The sequence below is a fragment of the Pongo abelii genome, chromosome 13, assembly GCF_028885655.2.
Source record: "Pongo abelii isolate AG06213 chromosome 13, NHGRI_mPonAbe1-v2.0_pri, whole genome shotgun sequence".
Classification (NCBI taxonomy): domain Eukaryota; kingdom Metazoa; phylum Chordata; class Mammalia; order Primates; family Hominidae; genus Pongo; species Pongo abelii.
This window is the reverse complement of record NC_071998.2, coordinates 83,704,787-83,714,209: the sequence shown is the minus strand read 5'-3', so window position 1 is coordinate 83,714,209 and position 9,423 is coordinate 83,704,787. Positions and strand designations below refer to the sequence as shown.

General features: G+C 46.7%; 1 pseudogene; it reads right to left on the bottom strand.

The window, feature by feature from the left end:
• Positions 1–4,885: 4,885 nt before the first annotated feature.
• On the bottom strand, positions 4,886–7,777 carry LOC100457953 (BEN domain-containing protein 3-like; annotated as a pseudogene).
• Between the last annotated feature and the right edge of the window lie 1,646 nt (positions 7,778–9,423).

The following is a 9,423-nucleotide window of genomic DNA, read 5'->3' as shown; positions in this document are numbered from 1 at the left end:
GGGGGCTGTGTATGTATTAGGGAGGAAAGTCACCACATATGTTTGTGGTAGAGTTGGAGTTTTGTGTATAATGTGAGGATTCTTTTGGATTATATGTGTTCTAGACTGTGGGTAGTTTATGTGGATATTCAGAGTATGTATAGGGAGCGTGTATATGTATTTGAAGGAGGGTAAGGTTATGTGAAGTATGTGTTGAATTCTGGTAGGATGAGGCAGGTGTGAATTCATAGCTTGTGCAGGTTTTATGCAGCTGGCCTGAGAAGGCTGGCATGTCTAATATATGCATTTGGAGATTGGGAGTTGGTGTGTCTGTGCATTTATTTGGATCATGGAAGGTTGTAGATGTGTATTTCTAACTGTATATAATTGAGGATGCATATTTGGGGAGTTTTGAGAGGATGTGTGTGCGTGTGTGCAGTGTGGTATTTCTCTATGTTTTGGTGGGTGGGGTATGTATCCCTTAGAATATTCCAGATTATCTGATGTAAAAAATAATTCTGCATCTCAGTGACTTCCAACAACATAGGTTTCTCACGTATGTTACATGTCCTCCATTGGTTGGCTTTGATCAGTTACTGGTCCTCTGCCTTGGATCCAGATGGACGGAGCAGCCTCATTTGGGACAAGACTAGAAGGACTTTTTCTGCTCAGTCATATGTGGCATTTCTGCTCACATTTCATTTGCCATAACAAGTCATGTGGCCATACTCGAGTTAAACAGACTAGAGAGGTATAATATCTCAGACAGAGACACCACAGAGAAGGACCATGAATACTCTTCATGGTGATACATCTGCCCCATTGTGTATACATTCAGAACATGTTCCATTGCTGTGTTTACATTTCACTAAGGAGTATGGGGAGTTGATGAGGAGTGTGTTTAGGTGTGTGAAGGCTGCTGTGTGACAAGGAAGGCATTGGCAGGTGTGGTATGTTTTTATACTAACACATTTTGGAGATTTGTGTCTGTTTTGGGTATTTGTATTCTGTGTCATGTGTATGTGTTTTATATTTAAGATATATATTTACGTAGGTAGGTTAAGTAGTCGGTGGTGTTGGAAATGTGTTTTTAGGGGAATATGGGTGAGTTTTTAGTATATTACAGAAGCATAGTGGGTTTTGGGTTTATTCTGAGGGTACTGGATAGTTATGTGTTCATATTTGAATGGTGTGTGTGTGTTTGTATTTGCATGCTGAGGGTGGTTCTGTGTATTTTGATGGTACTGTGAGATATTGTGAATATGTGTGCATATATTTGAAAAGGCAGGAAACATTCTATGTTTTAATGCTTTGTGTGTTGGATTTGTGCGTATTCAGAGTAGAGGAGTTTTATTTTTGCTCACAGTGTCTAGATGAGAATTTAGGTGTGTGAAGAATTTGAAGGCAGAGAGATGGCTGGGTGTATTTGGGTGTTACAGCTGTATGTATGTAACCTGAGGATATGGACAGAATATTTATAGTTTTCAAGATGGAGGCTTGTGTATGTTTGTATGTGGGAGTATACAGCCATGTGTGTATTTGGATCTATGAGTATATTGCGGGTGTGTTATTCAGGCATCTGCATGTTTGAGTTTGTGTAATCTGAAGAGTGTTAATATTTTCAGGAAACGTGGTGGCTGTGTGTCCATTCTAGAGCTGTGAGTGTGCGGTCTGTGCTTCTACCAGGGGAGTATAGGATAATTTCCTTTTTTTTTTTTCTATTTTTATAACATTTGATGTAATTCAAAAAACAGTGTTTGTATAAAATTTCACACAAAGTTGCTAGAGAGCATACGATTTCCAAAAATGTCCTGGGCTTTTCATTACATTAAGTTTTTCTAAGGATGCACTCAAGTCAATGGTAAAATGCAGACATGATGTGGTATTTCATTATCTTTAGCAAAACTATTCTCACTACTTTGTCTCCTCACAGTATTAACTCTGATACCCAGTTTGTGCAGGGTTTGCTAGTACTAGGATGTCACAAAACCATTAAAGCTGGATCTACAAGAGGCAAATATTTCCAAACAGCAGTAATAGCCCCTTGGCCCCCACCCCCACTTCATATATCCATACAGCCTGTCTACACAGTCAGGCAGGGTGCAAGCTCATGACCTCCACTTGGGAGTCTCAAGATCCCCTCTCAATTGGGCAAGAAGCAAACATTTGGGGTGAATGTTGGAAACTGAGGCCATCTCTGCAGGAACCCACGTGGCCATGCTGTAGTGTGGTCAGGCCAGCGACTCTTACCAATTAAACAGCCAGTCCACTCACCACTAAGTAGATCCCACTGGTTGGTTGCTGATTGCTGCTGATGTGGTCCTCCCTCCCCAACAACAAACATAAAAGAAAAGGAAGGTTTGGGGCCAACCCTGAAGGGGGAGAGGCGCACTAGTGCAAATGACACCAGACACGACTTTATTCCCTGTCAGACATTCGTCGTCATGTAGACACAGCCAAGGTGAACTGAAGCAGGGTTTGAACACTCAGTACATTCATGACTATCTTCATTCTTTAAAAACTTACTAACAGAGAAACCAATGAACCCTACCACCTACTGTGACTTACTAGTTCACTCAACATCAAAACGTGTCTGTGCTAATTTTTTAGTCCTTGGGATACAAGACAAAAAAAATCCAAAAAACAAACAAGTAAAAACCAAATAATTTAGATGGGGGGAAGGAAAGGGATTGCCAACAGATTTCATGGAACATACTAAATTTTGAAGAAATCAGTATTTTGTACTTCTATTGCTTCATGTAAAAAGTTTAAAGTAAAAAAACACCCACTGGAGCCACCTGTATGGATGGAGAAGTGAGGACATGATATGGACAGGGCACAGGACCTGCAGGCGTTTCCTGATGACAGTCCAGAGGGATGGGAATAGTTCCCAGGATGTGTCCATTTCGCTTCACGAAAGGTACTGTAAGATTTTGGGGGAAGAAGCCCTACACGTGAAAGGTATTAAGAAAATCATCACTGAAATATGGTTTCCAAAAATTGAGCATGCTCTAGGTTACAAACAGACATATTTAATTCCTAGAACTTGTTGATTCCTCTGACACAGGTAGATGGCAATTTCAAAAAAGTTATTAATAAATGATTGTGCTTCTAAAGTTGCAGGGTCAACATTTCACCCTCTAGAAAGCAGGGCAATTCATGGCTTGGAGTGTTCTTGTTTACATCCCAGAAACCAGAACCAATTTCATGGGACCCGTCACCCCCAACAACCAGCCGGGCAGGTGGGGAGAGGGCCACAGCTGTCTTTGGGTAGGGCATGTGTGTGTGCGTGCTGTGTGTATCTGCTGGAGAGACTAAGGCATAGAGAAGGGCCCAAGCGATAAGGGAGAGTCTCCTGGCTGCTCCAGTCCCTTCTTTCCAGGCACAAAGAAGTTGAACTTGTTTTTCATGTAGGCTCACTTCAGCTTTTAGTAAGCAATGTGTGTGTGTATGAGTAGCTGTGTGTGACAGAGTAAGTCCCTGTGTCTTTCTAGATTTCAGCAATTCAGGTTTGCAGTTTCAACAGGAATAATCTGTAAATGACACAAGAGCAAATTTACTAGTTACGTTAGCAACTTTACATTGCTTAAAATCTGATGTTATATTTTTAAAAATGCCCCTGGGTACAGGCAAAATTATGTCATATGGCCACTGGAACTGAAGTCCTTACCAGCTGTGTGAAAAATATTCAGATTGTTTCTGTTATCTCTGCATTTTAAAGTAGCAAAATACTAAGCCATTAGGTTATTCAACCTATAATATTCCCACAGGGGTTTTATGTCTATCCCATGTGATTCAATTAATTTTCCTGGACTCTGGTTAGACTGTTTCCTTTCCCTCTTAGGCATTTGGCCCCCAAAGTTAGGTATGTAAAAGTGTCATTTTTAAAGATTTTACCTGTCGGGGAATTTCCTGGTTGGTGCTCCTGGAGAGCATGCAGCTGGCCTGCAGGAGTCTGATATTCCCAGTCAGTGGGGAGAGAAGACATGTGTCTCCCAAAGCCAAGGCGTGGCCAGGTGGAGGACAGCAGGACTTTCTAGGGGGTCCAAAGGGAAAGTCGTGAGTGGACCGTGGGAAGGGACATGGGTGCCCCATCTGAGATGACCTGTGTCCTTCCACTGCCTGGTATCCCCAAGAGGGGCCCAGACATGGGCCCACCCTAGGGAACGAGGATGTGGTGCTGCCTGGAGGAGCTAACACTGAGGTTTGGGGAAGTCACCCCACAGCTCCCAGAACCCAGAATCTCCAAAAAGCAACCATGTGTGTAGAGGTAATGGGGACAGTGGAAGGATACAGCTCAAATGAAGACACTGTGGACATGTTTCCACGGCTTTCTACATTCATATCATCATCATCAAGTGTTCTCCTCTACAGAGTGAGCACAACATTTTGCCCACATGCCTGACGGACAGGCCAAGCTGAATGGAAGCCTTCCGAGGCACCGGAGCAGAAGGGAAAACTTGCACATCGTCGCAAAGGACGTCACACTATTCCATCCCCTCTACTGCCATCCAAGAGGCCTCTTGACTCTTCTAGAATCAGATGTAAAAGACAAGGTCGGTAAAATCAGTATCCATGCCACCTGAAGCTATGATTAGCCATTGTACACAAACATGGCACTTTTTTTTATTTATTTATTATTTATTTTGAGATGGAGTTTTGCTCTTGTCGCCCTGGCTGGAATGCAATGGCACTATGTCAGCTCACTGCAACCTCTGCCTTCCGAGTTCAAGTGATTCTCCTGTCAGCCCCCTGAGTAGCTGGGATTACAGGCACCCGCCACCATGCCCGGCTAATTTTTCCTTTTTTTTTAGTAGAGATGGGGTTTCACCAAGCTGGCCAGGCTGGTCCTGAACTCCTGACCTCAGGTAATCCACCTGCCTTGGCCTCCCAAAGTGCTGGGATTACAGGCATGAGCCACCATGCCCGGCCTGAAGATGGCGCTTTTAAAAAGATTTTTTTCTAAGTAAAACGGCCCCCAAAGAGCCCAATGATTTTTTTAAGGGTTTCTTTTTAACTAAAAAAAGAAGGCTAAAAATGGAAGCTGTAAAATATGGGAAGAGGAGCAAGAGAGCTGCTGAGTTTGCATTTGAAGTTGTGAGGGGCTGGGGAGGACACGACCAGGGAGAGAGGACCCCTACCTACTAGTCCCTGCTCTCACAGCTTGCACTCCCCACACTCAGGCTGCACCAGGGGACACAGGACAGAAGTCATAAGGACAAGAGACCAAACTCAAGGCTTCTTTCTTCTGGTTGATTGGGTGTTTATGTGTGCAAGTATAGTAAGCCACACCCCACGGATATAAGGTGCCTGTCTGTGGATGCCATAGGCATGCTCCTGAGCAACGCTCAGTCTCTGGTGACCCCAAGTCTCTGGGCAGGCCACGGCCTTCACTTCTCCACTTTCTTGGGTTTCTTGAGGATGTTGCATTTTTTCCTGTTAGGGCAGTGGCACCACTCATCAATGCTGGGGATACATTCGCAGTGCCACACTTCCTCCACCTTCTCCACAGGGTAGATGGCTTCTACGTCGTGGCGGATGAGCCACAGCTGTGTAGGATCCAGCTGCTTCTTGTTGCAAGCCCGGGAATGGTTGTACTGCAGCCAGAGGTTCTCAGTGGTGGAGGAGCCCTGCAGCCAAGTTGCCCACGGAGAGGCTCTGATGCACGATCTTGCGTACCTCCTTGTCAGACAGCAGGTAGGGAGAGGGCACTGGGAAGCTGGGCGAGGGACCACCACCTCGTCCAAGGGGATCTGGCAGAAGTCCTTGCTGCTCCTCTCGGGGACAGCGGGGGACCCTCAAACTCCTCCCCGAACATTTCGGGGTTGATTGCATAGCTCCTCATGTCTGTGCACTGGGGGTCAGCATGTGGACCTTGCACTGCTGCTGGTAGGAGTGCCTCTGCTCATGTCCTGGCACGGGCAGTGCTTGTCCAGTTTGCCCATGATCTCCAGGGTCCAGAAGCGGTCATTTTTGGCACGGAGGTAGAGCATGTGCACCTAGTGGTGAGTGAACTTGATGCAGGACAAGTCCAGCTGCTTCTTGCCCAGGGAGCCACTGCAGCTGTACTGCTTGTGCAGGTTCTCGTGGGTGAAGAGCTTGGGGAACAGGAGCACCAGCAGGTGTGAGGTGAAGTTGCCGATGGACAGGCTGCTCTCCTAGATACTGCGTAGACGCTCCTTGCTGAGCAGGCAGTTGGCGCCAGGTACCTCCAAGTTGGGCTGGGGGATCTCCAATTTGTCCAGGTCAATGGGTACCAGCCAGATCTTGGAGTGGCACTGCTCGCCCTTGAAGCTATCCTCCACCCTGATTACTGAGATGTCATCGGGCAGAGGCTGGAGGAGTTGCAGCAGTCGTCGCGTGGGGGGCCCACCTTTGTTGACCGCATCCAGCCCCAGGCCCTGGAGCTTGTCGTTGATGCGCTGGGTGCACTGCTGCAGACAGGTCTCCTCCTGCATGTGGGAGAAGTAGACCTCCATGTAGTTGTGGATGATCTGCAGCCTCAGCGGCTCCAGCTCCTGCTTGCCGCCGTCCCCGTAGCAGCTGTACTGCTCACCTAGCTTGCAGTGGTCGAAGAGCTCAGGGAAGAGCCAGTGGAGGAGGAAGACAGCAAACTCGCCGGGCAAAGAAGCTTCATCCAGTAACTCGGTGAGGTCCTGCACGTCCACCACATGGTCTGAGGTGATGGTGCTGCTCTGGTCCAGAGACAGGCCCTCCTCCTAGTCTTTGTGGTCCAGGAAGTGGCCAGGGTCCACTGCTCGGCCTCAAAGAGCTGGCAGCCTGGCCACCGGGCTGACTGTTCTCCATCTCCCACTGGGCCCAGAAGCGGCTGAAGAAGTTATTCAGCTGGGGCAAGCACTCGGCCTGTCACACAGCCGTGTCCTTCACTGAGGGGTAGTAGACCTCCACGTAGTTGTGGATGAGCTGCAGGTGCAGTGACTCCAGCTTACGCTTGGCCTCAAAGCCACAGGCACTGCAGCCTCGGGAGAAGTCGACTGTGGCTGAAGAGCTTGGAGAAGAGCTGCACCAGCGGGCAGCAGGCCAGGACCCCACCTGACAGGCTGTGGTCCACCATCTGCTTGAGCTCTGTGGCCCGTGAACTGCTATGGGGTGGTGGGGGCGGCTGGAATTTGGCCACCATCTCAGTGGGGTTCACCTTCAGGGAGAGCAGGTCCACTTTGCTGTGCAGCTGGGACCTGTTGGACATGAGGGTGTTAAGCATGTAGAACATCTGGATCAGGAAGTAGATGTTAGGGTCACTGTTGGTGGGTGCTCCAGTGCTGCCACAGTCCCACTTCTGTGACTCATTCACGAGCCTAAGTGGTGAGGGGCTGTTGCTGGCATTTACCTTCTGGAAGAGCTCATATGTGTTTAGCAGGTCCCCTGAGGGAGGGTTCTTCTTCTCCATGACCTTGTGCAAGATGCCATACAGAGGCTTCTTGTAGTAAGGCGTGGTGGCACGGTTGCAGGGCTTCTCCTTGCCTGGCCACACAGAGCCTGAGCTCCTGCCCTGCCAGCCTGCTCTCCATTGCCTTGGCAGGGTGAGCTGTTCTTGTGTCCCACATGCCTGCCAGGAGCGCCTCTGGAATCAGCTGCCTCCTCTCCACACTGGGGACAGAGTCTGGCTGGCCATTGCTGACCAGCTGAGTCCTGGAGGGCAGTGAAGATGCTGTCCAGAGGGTGCTTCTCAGAAGTTCTGGAATTAATGGAGCAGTCTAGAGCAGCACCTTTGGCCTCTGTCTCCACTTTCACTTCTTAGAAGTTCTTCTACATCTTCACTGAATTCAGTTGAGTTCATCTTCTATTCTACTGGGACTTGAGTTCTGTACTTTGCTGGGCAGGCCCGAGCCAAGTTTGGGCGCCATGTGGCGGGGAGGGTGCAGGGCCAGGGAGTGGGGGCAGCTCACAAAGGGCTTGGCCAGGGTGGCTGGGGGAGGCACGGGGGGCAGCAGACAGTCAGGTGCCGTGGATTTCCCCTCTCTTTGTGTCTGTGTGCTGTGCTCTCGTGTGATATGACAGGACTCCATGTGTCATTTCCGCATAGGGACACAGGAGCCCTTGCTGCAGTGGAACTGCAAACCCTCCACCCACACCTCCGGCCCACCCCTCCCCCTCAGCAGGGTACACGTGGGCTATTTCCTTCTTATTTATTTATTTTTTATTATTTTTTTCCCAGACTGCTCAGAAGAGTAGGATAATTTCATGTATATGTGGGTTTCAGAAATTTTAATTGTATATTTCTAGGGTTCTTGCATATACTTGGGATGTATATTTGTGAGTAGCATGGATATAAATGTATTTTTAAATAGGAATTGTTTTAGGATGCTTTGGGGGTGAAAGTATATGCATAGTTTATGATGTGATAGAGTTTAGAGGTATTGATTAAGGGAAGTGTTTTATGAATTTTGTCAAATGTATTTTCTGCAATAATTGATATTTTTCCTTTATTCTATCAATGTGGTGTATTGCACTGATTGATTTTTGGTGCATTGAAACCATCTTTGTTGAATGGTGTTGAACTATCAATATCATTGATGTTGAACCATCTTTGCTTTTCAGGAATATATCGCACTTAGTCCTGGTGGATAATCTTTTAATGCACTGTTGAATTTGGTTTGCTGGTATTTTGTTGAGAATTTTTGAATCAATATTTATAAGGGATATTGTTCGCTAGTATTCTTTTCTTGCAGTGTCTTTGGCTTTGCTATCAGACAATGCTGGCCTTGTAGAGTGAGTTTGGAAGTGTGACCTCCTCTTCAATTTATTGGAACAGTTTGAGAAGGATTGATGTTAATTCTTCCCTAAATGTTGATAGAATATACCAGTAAAGTCATCTAGTCCTGGGCTTTTCTTGGTTGGAAAGTTTTTGATTACTGATTCAATCACCTGATGAGTTATAGGCTTCAGATCTTCCATTTCTTCATGATTCAACCTTGGTAGATTGTGTTTATGTAGTAGTTGTCTATTTTACGTAGATCATCCGTTTGTTGACATACAATCATTCATAGTTCTCATAATCTTTTTTATTTCTATGAAATCAGCAATATCCCCTCTTTCATTTTGAATTTTAGTTATCTTCTCTCTTTTGTCTTGGGTAACCTAGCTAAAGATTTGTTAGTTTTTTTGTTTTCTTTTTTTTTTTTTTTTGAGATGGAGTCTTGCTCTGTTGCCCAGGCTGGAGTGCAGTGGCACAATCTAGGCACACTGCAAGCCCCGCCTCCCAGGTTCAAGCAATTCAGCCTCCCGAGTAGCTGGGACTACAGATGCCTGCCATGATGCCTGGCTAATTTTTGTATTTTTAGTAGAGATGGGGTTTCACCATATTGGCCAGACTGGTCTCGAACCCCTGACCTCAGGTGATCCACCCACCTTGGCCTCCCAATGTGCTGGGATTACAGGTATGAACCACTGCACCCAGCCTTTGGTTTTGTTTTTTTGTTTTTT